The sequence below is a fragment of the Lipotes vexillifer genome, unplaced genomic scaffold, assembly GCF_000442215.2.
Source record: "Lipotes vexillifer unplaced genomic scaffold, Lipotes_vexillifer_v1.1 scaffold666, whole genome shotgun sequence".
Lineage (NCBI taxonomy): Eukaryota > Metazoa > Chordata > Mammalia > Artiodactyla > Lipotidae > Lipotes > Lipotes vexillifer.
This window is the reverse complement of record NW_006787408.1, coordinates 4,245,743-4,261,465: the sequence shown is the minus strand read 5'-3', so window position 1 is coordinate 4,261,465 and position 15,723 is coordinate 4,245,743.

The window sequence follows — 15,723 nt, the reverse complement described above, 5'->3', positions numbered from 1 at the left end:
CACTGGGCCCCGCAAATTATGAGCCTGGGCCCCACCCTCAGCCTGCTGAATCCACATCTTCAGGGTAGGGGCTGGAATCCTGTTTCCACTGCCTCTAGGTTAGTTGAGGTCATTCTCTCTCTGCATTTTGGTCATCTAATTCCAGCGTTGCCTTCATTCTCCCCACCAACCCCAAACCACTCTCTGCTTTACAGCCAGAATGATCTCTCTAAAACAAAAATGGGATGCACTATTCCTTGCTTCCCATGTCCCCATTTTCCTGGGGTTAAATCCTAGACTCTAACACCGTTTACAAGGCCCTGCATGACTTGTCCCCTGCTTGCTCTGCAGCCTCGGCTCTCTCCATTCTCAGCCTCCAATCATAGGAAACTACTTTCAGTTCCTCCAAAGTACACACTCAGTCTTTGGTGCCTTTGCACGGGCTGCTCCCATCGTCCCATCATTCTTCTTCGTAAGACCTCCCTACCCGCTTCTTAGTGTGGTTAACTCTAACTCATCATTCAGGTCTCAGGTTTAAAGTCTCTTCTATGGAAGCCTTCCTAGACCCTCACCCCCTTTTTGCTCCATAACGCTGTCATGCTGCATTATAATTGCCTATTTACCTACTTACCTCTCCCATTAGATAATAAGCTTTATGAAGGCCTGTACCCTTACCTTCTAGCACAGTGCCTGGCACATAGTAGGGATTTTGTTGTTTGCTGAATGAACAAATGAATATTGGAGCACTTCAAGTTCCTTAATATAGAAGGCAAGTTAGGGATGGGGGAGGGGAAATGAGACTGAAGAATGAGCAGAGCCCAGATATGGAGGAGGTCGTATTTCAGGAAAAAGTTTGATTTTGGTTGTGTCAGTGAGAAGGAGACTGACAAATTTTACTCCCTGAATTCATATCCCTCAAGATGGACTGTCACTCCATCTCCCTGTTCCACATCACCTCTGTACTTTGGCTTCTGCTGATCTCCTGTCTAAAAGTCCATTCCTTGTTTCAATCACATCTCACCTGGTCTCTGAAACTTTCGCTGACTCTCCAGACTCTTCTTTTCTCCCTAAGATTCTACAACATTCCAAGCCAACACTACACAATCTGTTACTTGGTTGTGTTCCGCCTGCCATCATTTACTGTGTGTCACGGTTGTCCTCTGAAAAACAGGGGAGAGTGACTATAAGCAAATAAAAAGAGATTAAAATAAACATTGCAAATTGTGTCCAAATGAATATTATCCCTCCAAATAATCCTCATGTGAAATCATTTTGGAACTCATCTTTGGGAATGGGCGTCACATCCATTTTATGCACTGTAAAATAAATAGAATTGTTCATTATTGTGACCCTGAATTTTTGGCCCCAAATAATATTTACTTAGCTTGTTCATCTACCTTATTTTTTTTAGCTTGTTCATCTACCTTATTTTTCAGACTTGACTCCAAATGACTTTTATATGTAACTGTAAATGTTCAATCAGAAAAGCAGAGGCACTATGAGTGATACAGAACAAGGGATTTATTTTATGGATTAGACTTTACACAGTTGTGGGAGCTGGTGAAGATGCATGTTGACACTGCATCTGGAATGGGTCTGAGGTCTCTTTATATCATCAGCTTGGAATAAAATATAATATGAAGAGTGGGAGAAGGAAGACAAACAGGACTCCACATGGGTCTGTCACTACCACCGTCACTGATTATGAGCATGACCCACAGAAGAAGCTTTGCCCCAGAGCTGCACCTGTGTCTGGTATCTGACCCTGGAGTCAGAGAAGTTGGAGCAGGCAATGCAGTGGCAGCTCCTCTGAGCCTTGCTGCAGCACCAGGCCCACAAGGGGAGGCCCCTGGATCAACAACAGTGTGTGCAAGCTGCAGTGACACCTTATACCCTATACCAACCTGCAAATTCTCTCACGACCAACCCTAAGCCAGCTGTGTACATGGAAGGGTGTTCTGGGAAATGTAGTTCATCTGACTACGTTGCTGACGCACAATACCAGCACAGTTATAAAACTCAAGCTTGACCCCCCCAAGGGATGGTTTGCCACCATTGAAAGCAGTCAAAAGCAAATGCCAGTATATGAGTTCCCCAAAGTGCTAGACACAAGGGCAGAATCTTTGGAATGAGTGGCAAATGCTTCCAAGAAGTTCAGATTGACTTCTTTAAAAAAGGACAAATGTTCATTTGGGTGTGTAACATTTTAATGTCTTTATGGGGGTTGCAGGGAGTGGGGGGAAGACTAGTCATATTATTTTATAACCACTCCTTCTATTTTCATCATTTCCCCCTCTGGTTCTCAAGTTTACAGATCTTTTTGTTTTTGCTGTTGTTGGTTATATTTTACTTCAAATAAGTATTATGGCTGATTCATAAGTTGTTCAAAAGTAATACAAAGGAATGAGTAAATCCTGGGAAAGTATCCCAGAGCTGGCTAATAACTTCTCCCTTCCCAAGGTGGGCGTTCTTGCTACTTTCTCTTATCATGATATACTCCCTAACTGTAGAGTTTAGAATCCATTTTTTCTCTCGAATTTTGGTCCTCTGGCCTTTCACCACTTCCATGACATCTATGCAAGTCCTTTCTTGTTATATGGCCCATATCAGCTTCTGTGTTTTAGGTCTTTCTAAAGGCTTTCTCCTTTAACGCTGACAATGTGATATGGATGATCTTATTCTTGTCACCCTAGGCAAACCCAGAAGCCAGCAAAAATGGTCTATGGGTATAAAAAAACCTAAATAACAAATGGTGTGGTTAATAAATTACATTTCTGTCAGCCTGATCTCAGTTTCCTTTTTTATTTCTTAAACAAAGCCTAGAGGCTTATGATCCCTAGTGTATCCACCGCCTTGACATTGCTTCTAAGTTTTAAAAACCGTGTTAAATACACAAACACAAAATTTACTATCCTCACTATTTTGGGGTGTACAGTTCAGTAGCGTTAAGTACATTTACAATGGTGTGCAATCAATATCCAGAACTCTTTTCATCTTGCAAAACTGAAACTCTGTACCCATTAAACAACTCACTTGCCCCTCTTCCTAGCCTCTAGCAATGATCATTCTACTTTCTGTCTCTTTGAATTTGACAACTCTAAGTACCTCATATAAGTGGAATCCTATAGTATTTGTCTTCCTGTGACTGATTTATTTCACTTAGTATAATGTCCTTAAAATTTATGCATGTTGTAGCATGTGTTAGAATTTCCTTCCTTTTTAATAATAATACTGAATACTGAATAATACTCCATTGCATATATATACAACATTTTGTTTATCCATACATCCATCAGTGGACAATTGAGTTGCTTCCACCTTTTTGCTATTGGGAATAATGCTGCTATGAATATGGGTGTACAAATATTTCTTTGAGACCTTGCTTTCAATTTTGGGGGGTATATACCTAGAAGTGTAACTGTTGGATCATATGGTAATTTTATTTTTAATTTCTTGAGGAACTTCCATACTGCTTTCCATAGCAGTTGCACTATTTTACATTCTCACCAACAGTGCACAAGGGTTCCAATTTCTTCACAACCTCACCAACACTTGTTATTTTCTGTGTTTTTTTTTTTTTAAATAGTAACCATCCTAGTGGGTGTGAGGTGATATCTCATTACGGTTTTGATTTGCATTTCCTTAATAATTAATGATGTCGAATATCTTTTCATGCTTGCTGTCCATTTGTATATCTTCCTTAGAGAAATGTCAATAGCTCAATTCTTTTTATCACTGGATAATATTCCATTGTATTGATGCACTACATACAGTTTATTTATCCATTCATATATTAAAGGACATCTTGGTTGCTTTCAAGTTTTGGCAATTATGAATAATGCCTCCATAACAATTGTGTGCAAGTTTTTGCATGGACATAAGTTTTCAGCTCATTTTGGTAAATTTCAAGGAGCATGATTGCTGAATCATATGGTGAGAGTATGTTTAGTTTTACCCTATCTTTCAAAGTGCCTGTACCATTTTGCATTCCTACCAGCAATGAATGAGAGTTCTTGTGGGTCCACATTCTTGTCAGCGTTTGATGTCAAAGAATAGAAGAGGGAGTAGATAGTAGACAAGATTATACCCACCCCTTCCTCTGGAGTTCCCAGTGCTGCACTGAAATATGTGTTTCTATGGCTCTCTTGAGGCCAATCTACTTATTCATCTTTGTATAGTAAGAAGTATAGAGTCTGGCAGAGAGTAGATGCTCACTATTTGTGGAATAAATAAGTAAAACAGTCTCCACTTTCTGGAGAAATCTCTGTGGCAGTGATTCTTAACCTTGTCTGCACATTGGAACCACTAGGGAAACCGCAGGAAAATGCAGAAGCCTAGGTCTCACTCTCAGAATTTCTAATTTGGATGTCCTTGCGTAAGGCCTGGACATGAGGATTTTTAAAATATTGCCAGTGACGGTAATACAGGTATCCCCCAATTTTTGAAAGTTCCCTTTCCACCACATCACTTTTACAAAAGACTACGATAGTACCTGTTTTTGCTAAAAACAACAACAAAAATCCAGGGAGGATTTTCGCTTTTACAGAAAATGGTGAAAAGCTAAAATAACGTCAAGCATTTAAAGAGAGCAGTTAAAGAGGCAGAGTTTCACCCCGAGCAGTGAGAGTGGCACCACCAAGCCCCCTCTCCGGGAACCGTACTCAGCATCTCAGCATCAAGCTGCCAGAGCTCTGAACTGTGTCTGTGAGTATCTGTGCTTTATCTTGATTTATTTAGTGCATCCGCAAGCAAGATGCATCCTAAGGTAATTGCTTTTTTGATTTACACCATCTTGGCTTCAAAAGGTTTCATAGGAACGTTCTACTTCCCGAAAGCAGGGGAAACCTGCTTTCCAGTATACAGTCCAGACTAAGAACCACTCGAGGGAGCATAATAATCACTTGGAGGGCTTGTTAAAACAGATTGCTGGGCTTCACCCCCGGAGTGTCTGATTCAGTAGGTTTGGGGCCCAGGAATTTGCATTTTTAACCAGCTCCCAGATGACGCTGATGTTGCTGGCCCAGAATAGAATAGACTAGAGAGAGATCTCATTCAGCCGTGAACAACCCACTCTTCCTTTCTCTTATTAACTTCATAATTGGCCCCAGGGATGGACTTATGAGTAGTATACTTTTACTAGATATTTAAAATATTTTAATATATACCCTTATACTTCCCCCCAAAAGAATTTGCAGTGGTAGTATGATTTGAAGAGAAATCGAAAAAGTTCTCTGGTAATTACTAATTCACTTTTTTGGCTATTAAAAGCTTATCAAGGCCTTTATCACAAATATTACATATAATGCAGATTTCCTCCTTGGAGGAAATAGAACCCTGGGCTCAGTGGGGAGAAAGAAGATACTGAAGGCAGACTAGGATGGGGACATGCAAAATTACTGACTTAATATCCACCGGGAACTGCCTGGGTTTTGACCCTCAGGGTTTTGATTCCTGACAGCCCAGGAATCCTGTCTTCAGTCACTGGCTGTTCTGTTTCTTATCTCCACTTGTCCCCACCCCAGCACGAGTCATACCCTAACCTCCCAGACTGACTAAGTACTGCAACCTCTTCTCTTCTCCTGTTCAAGTTCCTCTTTGATCAACACTTTTTGCCTCTCTGGGTTTCAGCGGTGTCATCTGTCAAGTGGGGAAAGGAGGATGAGGGAACAACACAAAGAGGCCAACTTGGATACTTGGTCACTGTGATTTCTACACTAATTCCCTAGCTTTGGGGCAGAGTAGCACAAAGGCTGGCAAACCTCAGCTTCGCTCTGGAACACCCAGCCTCGGAAAGGGACTGAAGGGAAGTGAGTTGGCTCTTCCTTATTTGCCTTATGGGGTCAACCCGGTGTAGAGAAAAGAGACCTGGACTGAGAATTAGGCGTCCTAGGTATCACCTGAAAACAAACCAACAAACAAAAAAAAAATGCACAACCTAAAAGTTGAGTGTTTTATTCTGGGACCTTACAGAGGACTATAGCCTGGGAGACAGCTTCTCAGATAGCTCTGAGGACTGTTCCAAAAAGGTAAGAAAGGAGCCAGCTTATGTAGGAGTTTTGCTGAAAACATGTAGTCAAATATCAAAAGATTGCTGCTGGTCACAAAAAAACAGACTTCTCAAGTTAATGACTTCAGTGCTTTTCTATGTATGGAAAGGTGCAAGAGTCTGGGCTCACTGAAAGGCATCTTAACTATCTGGGGCTAGTATCCTGTTTTTCTCCATCCTGAATTCCCCTCAGGGTGCACCGTCAGGGGCGGCTACAGTGGCTGATGGCTTGATGGTGTGGTCCCAGTTCTACTTTCCACCTTCTATGAGATTTGGGGCAGTCATTTCACCTTTATGGGCCTTCTTGTTCCCTCATTTGTTAAATAGAGTTAGCTACAGCATGGGCGTGTTTGGAGGATCAAATGGGAGATTGGAAGTGAAAGCACATGGTGCTTATCAAAGTATATATTTTATACTGGGGCCCAGGAGCCCACTGTCCTTCCAGAATATTGTAACTGAGAAGGGGCACCACAGTACTTGTATCTTCACCCCATTCTATAAACATCATCAAACACTGTAGAACATACCCAAATAAACCAGAATGCATTTGTGCTCATAAAGAAAGATATGGCAGAAGCTCAGTTGGAAATCCAATCCAGGTTGGTTCCAGAAACACACATTTAATACCGAATTTTGCATCCGTGATTCCCCTACTCCTCATACACATCCCAGCTTTCAGCTCAGTCCCTGAGCTATATTCTTTTTCTCTAGCTCATAATCCCCAAACTCAAGGGAAAATATCCTTGCTGGGCTCTGGCTCTCAAAAGGAAGAGAGAAGATTGCCAGTGGCTTAGAAAGGACAATGCTGCTAGCCCCTGAACAGACCCCGGCACCTTCTAAAGGAGAAATCTCTTGTAAGCTGTGCTGTTCCATGAGCAGTGTGCCTTGGCCGAACCAGAGCTGAGGAACCCTCCTCCCTTCACTGAACATTTAGAACTGTATTTTAGGTTGTTTTGTTGGTTTTATAATAAGTATGCATGACTTTAGTAAGCAGAGGAACCGAGGATTTTTATTTAACTATAAAAATACTTTATTATTGGTAGAACATTCGTCAGAATTGTTACTGTATTCTGTTTTTGTTGATTGTTGTTTTGAAGTATACATATATAACAGGGACAATATTTTGAGAGTACTAAACCAATGTTATTTTCATCCTCTGTAACTCGTAGATCCTAGCGTTACTGAGGCTCCCATATCAACCCAGACCAGAATAGAGAAGATACTCCTTTAGCTGTTATCCATGAGGCCTGGTGTCCCACAGGATAGGAGGCTATGGTGAGGATTGTTCATTCTGAAGATGGACATGTGTGGGAAAGGAGAGACAGTAGATCCAGAGGGAGATAGAGATAGTCAAATGCCAATGCCGGGGTTCTAGGCCCTCCTTCCTGGCTGAACCTCAAGGTGAGGAGACTGTAGAGACATCTGGCTGGGCACTGGGGAGCCCAACCAAATTAATTGGATTTGGTGACTCCATTCCCAGGGCATGATCTGGAGAGGCTGCAGGCCTCTAGGAGCCCAGACTTTAGCTTCTCTATATCCAACCTGGAAAGAATGATGGTGTGGTCTCAGAGAAGGCAGGAGAGCAGAGGCAGTTCTCCATAGCCTGTGTGTGGCATACAGAGTATCTAGGAATTCCCAACTGCCTTAGTAAGGTAACACAAAGGGGCTTAGGCCTGATGGAATAGCCAATCTGGAGTCAGGATGAAAAAAACACCAGTATGTAGATGCTTTTTTAAATCAGAAGAAATGTGTCTGAGAACTCAGGCTCCAGGTACGTGTGCCAGTGAGAAACAAAAGATTGGATGAGGCCAGTCCAGAGGCCAGGCTAGGAAGCAGGAAACATGTGGATCTGAGTCCTCCTCTCTACTGGTGCTGTGAGGTCATATAAGCTCCCACTTACTCCAAATGTCTTTTAAAAAGGAGTGGGAAAGGAAATGGAAAGAACTGAGCATTTTTGCAAACTCTGGATCATTCAAAAGAGCTTATTTAAATGGAACAAATGGAGATACGGATGATTTGAAACTTTTCCATCTCTCACTACTCATGGGTTGGGAATTTGAGGGGGAAATTAGATCAGTTATGGAAAGATAAAGAAGTTTTATTTCCTTTGTACAACTGAGTAGTGCAATGTGTAAAACTCCAACGCTGCTCCACATATGTGCTGTTAGTTAGATGGTATCAATTGTTTACCCCTTGGTTTTGTGTGCTTTCTTGATTTGCACAATATTTAGTCCTAGAATCCTTGAAAAACAATCTACACACACGTAGTAACATCATAGCCCAGTTACTGCCATGACCACAGCCCTGATTCTGAGTCACCAGACTCCACACCTGGTCTGAGGTCACCCTGGGTTCTAAAGGCACCTGGAACACCTCTGTGAGCTATCATTAAAATATTTTGCCTACTTTCATCATCCCAGCTTTATATCTTTCTAGAAGAAATGCCCAAGAATTGTGTTATAGTCCCCAATTTTAAAAAGTAGTTTTCAGAGTGTTTTATTTGTGTTATGTCATATTGTCCCAACAACTCTGTGACTCAGATGGAAGAAATGGTAGTAGTTCCATTTTACAGTAAAAAAATCATTTCCCAGAAGCTTAAGTGTTATCAGTCAAGGCCCAGTCATGAAAACAGAAAGCATATTAGGTCCTTCAAGAGAGAGAATTCATTATAGGGGATTGGTTGCAGGCATTTGTGTACTCAAACTGTTCACACCAGCTTGTGAAATTCAGCGATGCCATCTTGATAGTTGAAAATTATACATGGTGAATGATCTATATTACAAAAATCGTATGTATTACAAATCAGGTTTCTTTTTGTTTTTGTTTTCCTGGAGAGCTGCTTATCAAATATTTACCAGCACATCACTGGCTATAGGTATTGGAGGACTGGGAAAAAAGGGAACATTGATGTAACACAGATAGCAACTGGAGAAAGCAGTTACCATCCCAGGACCAGAAAACGAAGGAAAGAGGTTGGGTTACGAAAACCTAGGAGGTCAGAGTAGGGCCCCCCAGAGCCTGGGCTCAGACTGCAGAGGGGTGGCTGCTCCCCTGGTGCTGATACACCTGAGGGGCACAATGATATTGCATAGGGGTTCTGAAGGAGCATGGAGGCCACAACCTACCACTGATGCTGGGGTGAATCTGATAGGGATAGCAAGCCAGCAGAAAGGAGTGTGTCCTTCCTCCTCCTCCTGCCTTGAGTCTCCCTCAAGTGCCCCTACTGGCAGAGCTTAACAGAGAGCAGCGGCAAAGGAGAAATGTGGTTTGCAGAGTCCCCAGCCGCAGCGTTTAAAGCCACATACAGCAGACGGGTGGGGGTGAGAGACAATAGCTTAAAAACTAGCACATTAAGGGACTTGCCAAAGGTCACATAGTAAGTATCATCTGCCTTGTTCCCTTGATATTTCAGGGCCTAGGCAAGTCCCTGGTATATAATATGCACTCAGTAAACAATTGTGGAAGGAAAGAAAGAAGGCAGGCCAGAATGGCCCAGCACACATTCAAAGGCAAGAAGAGTCCAAAATATCCTTGGTCTCCACTCCCCCACCCTCAGTGTAAGCACAATCACAGCATGGAGTATGTCTTTATACTTGACCCGGTTGTCTCCCAGTGCTGCTGTGGGAGCTGCCTAAGGAGGTACTACAGCCTGATGCTTTGGAGAAATGATATGGATTCAAATCCCAGACCAACTATTTAAGAGTTGTGTGGCCTTCGGCAAATTACTCAACATCTCTAAGCCTTGGTTTCCTCCTCTATAAAATTGAGAGAATAATAGTGTGTAAGGCTTAAACAAGGTAACAATAGTTTGTGGCACATGTTCAGTCAGCGCTCACTGCTACTCCCACCCCACACCCCAGAAGGGTGGTCAGATAAATGGCCAACTGAGGCCAGGCTGGGGCCAGTGATCGCGTCGTTGTTCTGGGCTTCCCCTCCCTGCTCCCCAGTGCTGGCCAAGACCCGGGCTGGAGGAGCAGGGATCTGCCCAGGGCTGCTACAGTCAGGCCAAGGGTTGCAAGATGGAGGCCAGGCTGGCCAGGCCCAGGCTCGGCAGCCCCGGAGGCTCCCATACACGGCACTGGGAACCTCACTGCGACTTGGAGATGGGAATCTGTGTGTTTCCTAACAGCTCTATGTTTCAAAGCAAGTTTACTCCCGACAGAGACAAACGCGGGTGTGGCAGTTCCTTGCATTCAAAACGAAACAGAAGAAGAGAAAACAAAGAGAACCCCCGCCCCCAAGCCCCGGAAGGCCTGCAGACCTTTTCCCAGGCAAAATGTGCAGCGAAAGAGGAGGGAGCGCCTTTGTGGCTGCTGCCCGGATTTAGAGCCTAGGAGCGCAGCCCTCTCGGGGGCTGAACTCCGGGGTCCCGCGCCTCAAAGGCATTGCGGCCCCAGAGGCGGGGCGGGTGAGGCTCGTCCCGCCCAACGCCGGTCCGAGCCGCTCTCCCAGCCGGGTCCGGGGCCGCGAAGGGCGGGAGCACCGCCGGGCTGAACGCGCCCTGCCCCGGGAAGCACCCGCTCCCCCTGCCGGAATCCCGGGAATGTCGCCGGTACGGGAAGCATCTGGACGGCCTCTAGGCAGAGGGAGGGGTCAAACCTGGAATTTCTCGGGTGCTTTTTCACAAATTCCCCTCAGGCTTTTCAGCCCCGTGAAGTTGAAGCCCACGAGTGTGAGAAGGAAGTCGCCTGCTTCTCGGGGCCGACTTTGTCGCGGCAAAGGCTCCCAATCCCCGCTCTACGAGCACCCAAACGCTCGGACACCCTTCCCGGCTCGAAAGATCCCTTCTTTGTGTCTGAGAGAGGAAAACCTTCCCCGCCTGGAAACCCACAGGGCCAGCCCGGGCAGGTGTTTCCAGCTGGATTGTCGCCATCTTGTGGCAGGATTGGGTGGCCACACTGGCGCATCGGCCAGACCATCCTGTCTACGACTTTTTAAGGTCCGAGAAGTACCTTTCCGTCTTTCCCCCAACCAGCTAGGAATAGAAGAATTTAAATCATGTTCCCTGGGCACAGGAGTTGAACTATGAGGCGTCTGTCCCCTCCTCGCTCAACTGCACGAACGGTGTCTTCCTAAAGGCAGCCAAGCGTTAGCTGGAGAGACCAGCCTTACTGCGGGGCTCTGCCTCCTCAGGCACAAGAACCCACCTGAACGAGGTGCCCATCCCCCACCAATTTCCCACGATACAAACTAACGATTAAGAAGGCAGAGTCCTGTTCCTACTGCTTAGTAATGTTATTCTGCTTGATGAGTATTATCAAAGGACCCCTGTTATTAAAGACTCCCTGTTATTATTGTTATTATTATTATTTAGCACGTAAAATGTATTCTGTAGTTTCAAAACACTTCGGCTGTTATCTCCTTGGGCTTTCCAAACACTTCAGAGAGGCAGGCAGGTGACAACTTCATTTTATATAATAGGGAAACTGAGACACTGTAATTAGTAACAAGTTCATGGATTGATGAGTCAACAGTAGTCGTTTCTTCCTGGATGATTTCTGTCTTAACTCCGAAGTGTCATAGATGCCAGTAGATGGTAAATAGACACCCCAACTTGGGAGACTAGTTTCTCTCACCCACTTTTATGACCCATTGTAAATACATTAGAAACCCAGTCCCAGAAGTTTTAAAACTTATGTCATGTGTTCATTGCATTGAACATATGGGTGATGTTAATTGCATTTTATTTTATTTTTACAAGTCAAACACAACCCATTAAAGTAAAAAAGCAAGGATGTTACAATCAGTAGACCAGATGTACCTTGATTTGGAGGATAAATTGGTTTTCAAGCCATTCATTCATTATGAAAATACCCCATTCATTAGACATAACAAGCATAAAAAAGACCAATAAAAAACCGACTGTCTTATTTTAAAGTCTATTATCTTCTTAGAGACAAGAAAAACTCTTTTCTGCTTTCAGACTTTATTCTTTTCAAAAAAGTTTTCAGTCTTATGAGTAGGTGCACTCATATTACCAGAGGGCCTTAAGTTTCTTCAATAACTTTTTTCTTTCCAAAAGCAACAACAAAATTAATTGCTTTGCTCTGCTCATAGAAAGTAGTCATATAATGCACTCCCCTTCCCCCTCTTCATCCCCCCTCCCCCCAAAAAGAAATATATCCTGTCATTCTGGAAGTCTCTAGTGGAAAGCCTTGGGCTTGAATTTGAAGCTGGGTCAGGGATGAGGCAAAGGAGGGTTTGAGAGGCTTGTCCTATCCCCAGTTGCTGAGTTAGCTTAGCCCCCAGCAAAGCTATAAAGTTGAGGAAGTTTGTCCTTGGAGGTTTCCCATACAACCTTTAGTGTTCTGTTTTTACACAGTTCTCACCCAAAATAATAAATTTCTAAATGTACATGTTTAAAGAAGTTAAAGGAGTTGTTTGCTGGTTTGGGGGGGAGTCAGGCTAGACTTCTTAACCTTCCCTTATATTCATTCAATTCACTCAGAAGGGATGTATTTATAAATTGCATTAATAAATAGCTACTCTTGATGGGCCTGTGATAAGCAAGACACTCAAATTCATTATTCTTATGCAGCAGTCCTTTAAAGGAGATTCTCATTATCCCCACTTTACAGGTGAGAAAACTAAAGTTAAAAAAAAAATCTCAAAAAACTTGCTTATAGTCACACAGCTAGAGGGAGAGCTGGGATAGGAACATAAGGTTGCAACTTCTGTGCACTCAGAAATATGAAGCTCCCTTCACCCTCTGGATTCCTTCAGGTAGGAAAACAAGACTCAGGAGTGTGATAGGTAAAGAGGAAATGAATTGAAAAATAATAGAGTGACAAAACATTCCCGGCCAGCCTCATCCTTTTTTCTCTGTCTTAGGCCAGCTGCACACGGTGGAATAGGGTGATGGGTTGATGGAGAAGCACATGACTCTCCAAACTTTTTCAGACTCCTTCAACTTCCAGCCAATGGAGAAGAGGGTTCTCCAAGGAAATCCCAGCCTTCACCGGGTATGAAGAATGTCAAAAGCCCTAAGCAGTCCTAGTTAGAAAACAAATATGTAGGTGTTTACTAGTGTGGCAAATGGGAATTTTTCCAGGCCGTACAGTATACACTGAATGAGGAAAGGGTAACATAACAATGGGGGTGGTGATTGCCATTCAATTGTGAGATTTAAGAAATTGATAGGAAATTGACAGGCATTGTGGAACAGTGTGTGACAGCACTTCTCTGGAACCAGACTGACTGGATTGAAATCCCAGCTCCATCACTTATTAGCTGTATGACCTTGGGCCAGTAATTTGGCCTATCTGTGCCCCAGTTTCTACATCTGTAAAATAGGAGTGATTATAGTACCTGCCTCATAAGGTTGATGTGAAGATTATATGAGTCAATATATGTGCTTAGAGCAGTGTCTGGTCCATGGTAAATACAATGCAAATATTCGTATTTATTATCATTATGGTGGAGAGAAACTTTTCAGTCAAACTTATCTGGGCTCCTATCCCTGCTAGGTAGTCCTGGATAAGTTACCCAACCTCATTGAGCTTCAGTGTTCTCATCTATAAAATAGGGTAATAACACTTATGTAGGCAGGGGCATTGTAAGGAGTGAGATAACATGCATGAAAATACCACAGTATTGGTCACATAGTAGTAGCTCAATAAATTCCCCTTTCCTTCCTTTCTTTAATTTAATATTAATGAACTTTCTTGGGTGTGTTTAGTGGTAGCAAAAGAATAGTAAAAATGAAAATATATGTAAACTATAAATATATCTCATGATTAAACTATATAAATTAAGATATCTTTTATGTTAAAAAAACATTTTTAACATAAAAATGTTAAAAAGGGGACTTCCCTGGTGGTCCAGTGGTTGAGAATCCATCTTGCAATGCAGGGGATACTGGTTCCGTCCCTGGTTGGGGAACTAAGATCCCACATGCCATGGGACAACTAAGGCCACGGGCCACAACTACTGAGCCCACGCGCTCTGGAGCCCACGGGAAGCCCAAGCACCACAGCTAGAGAGAAGCCCTCGCGCTGCAATGAAGGATCCCACGTGCCCCAACTAAGACCCAAAGCAGCCAATAAATAAATAAAGCTTAAAAAAAGAAAGAGAACTCTGTGGCTGTAGGGGTGTCATAGCACCCAGACGTAAAATGGCAGCCATGCAGGCTTGTTCCTTGGGAAAACTGTGAGGCATGTCAACATCAAGCCTATCCCCCTCTTTCTGTGCAGTGTTTTGGTGGGGTTCAACCTTGCCTTCCTCTTCAGACTGTCTGGAGGGAGGATCTTTGGGAGGAGTAGGGAATGGGGTGAGGAGAGAGACTTGGAATGACTCACCCAGGGGTCACCATTGCTTCAGCCCCTTTCCTTTTTCCTTGAAGTCGAGGTCTGAGGGACTGCAGCAGGGCTGAGGTGGAGGGAGAGGCTCAGGGTGGGCTTCTGGCACTCTATGACACCCTGGACCAGGTAGGGGTCCAGAGCACCCTTGCTCCTTGCTCCTCAAAGGGCGGCACCAGGAGCATCCAGGGTCCTGTTAGAAATGCAGAATCTCAGGTCCCACTCAAGACCTACTGAATCAGAATATTGTTTTAACAAGATTCTCGGGAGGTTTAGATGCACATCACAGTTTGGGAAGCACTGAGGCAGAGCCCACGAAGCACACAGTAGCTTCTTGGTCTGTATGGATGCTGGGATTGGGGCCTCTACTTTAAAGTGTGTGTCTCCTCTTTGTTTCCCATTCCCTTGAACCCACACTGTGTGCCTTATAAATGGAGAAGACAGTGGCTTACTATGGTGAGAGTGACCACTTTAATTGACCATAACTCGCAAGATGCATAGAACTGGGAGGTGGCCCAGATGACAATTGAAAACTCACTTTGGTAGCAGGCAGGGTTGTGAGGGCAACAATCAGTCAGGCCGTATCTATGGAGCACCTATATGTATCAGGTGCCTACTGTGTGCAAGCACTGTGGATGACACAAAGAGATAGCATGGTATGTTGGAAAGCACTCATCTGGGAGTCATCAGGAGATCTGAGCTCTGGTCTAAAATACATTTTTAAGTAGCTGGGCAATTCCCCTCACCCCTCAACATCCTCCTTTCCCGTCTGAAAAACGTGTGGGTCAGATTAGAGAATACTAAATTCCCATCCAAATCTAAAGAGATGTGATTCTAGTAGCCCTAGCCTCAAAAGCTTAGTCTAACTGAATAGACAAAATGATTTTACATGAAACAGAGGGCAACCCATGACAGGATGTGATTAAGGGCCGACTTGTGCGGAACTGGCAGCCTAGGGATCAAGGACTCCTGGAAGCTGTGTGAAAAGGGCAATGTCTGGAACCTCCCTAAACTCCTCCTCCCTAACTAAACTCGCTCCCAGAGCCAATAGTGGGCTGAGGGGAGGGAGCCCAGGCTGGACTTCCATGTGTGGCCACTAGGTGGCGCTGTCCTGATGTGAAATCTATGGCTGGCAGCGACGCTTCAAGGGAAAACCTTTGCTGCCCCTCTGGCTAAAGGGACAATACTGGCTTCCAGACCTTAGAAACACGGGTTTCTAAGATGCTGAGGAACTCAGAGCACAGGGTCATCTTGTGTCTAAGCAGGAATCAGTTCAGTGCATACATTCCGCCCTGCTCAGCTGACATGAAAGAAGTGACCAGCAAGAATGTCAGCAGAGAGCACACGAAAGAGCCCACCTTCTTACACACACACCCCTTTTTCGCCATCGAGGTGTAGGGA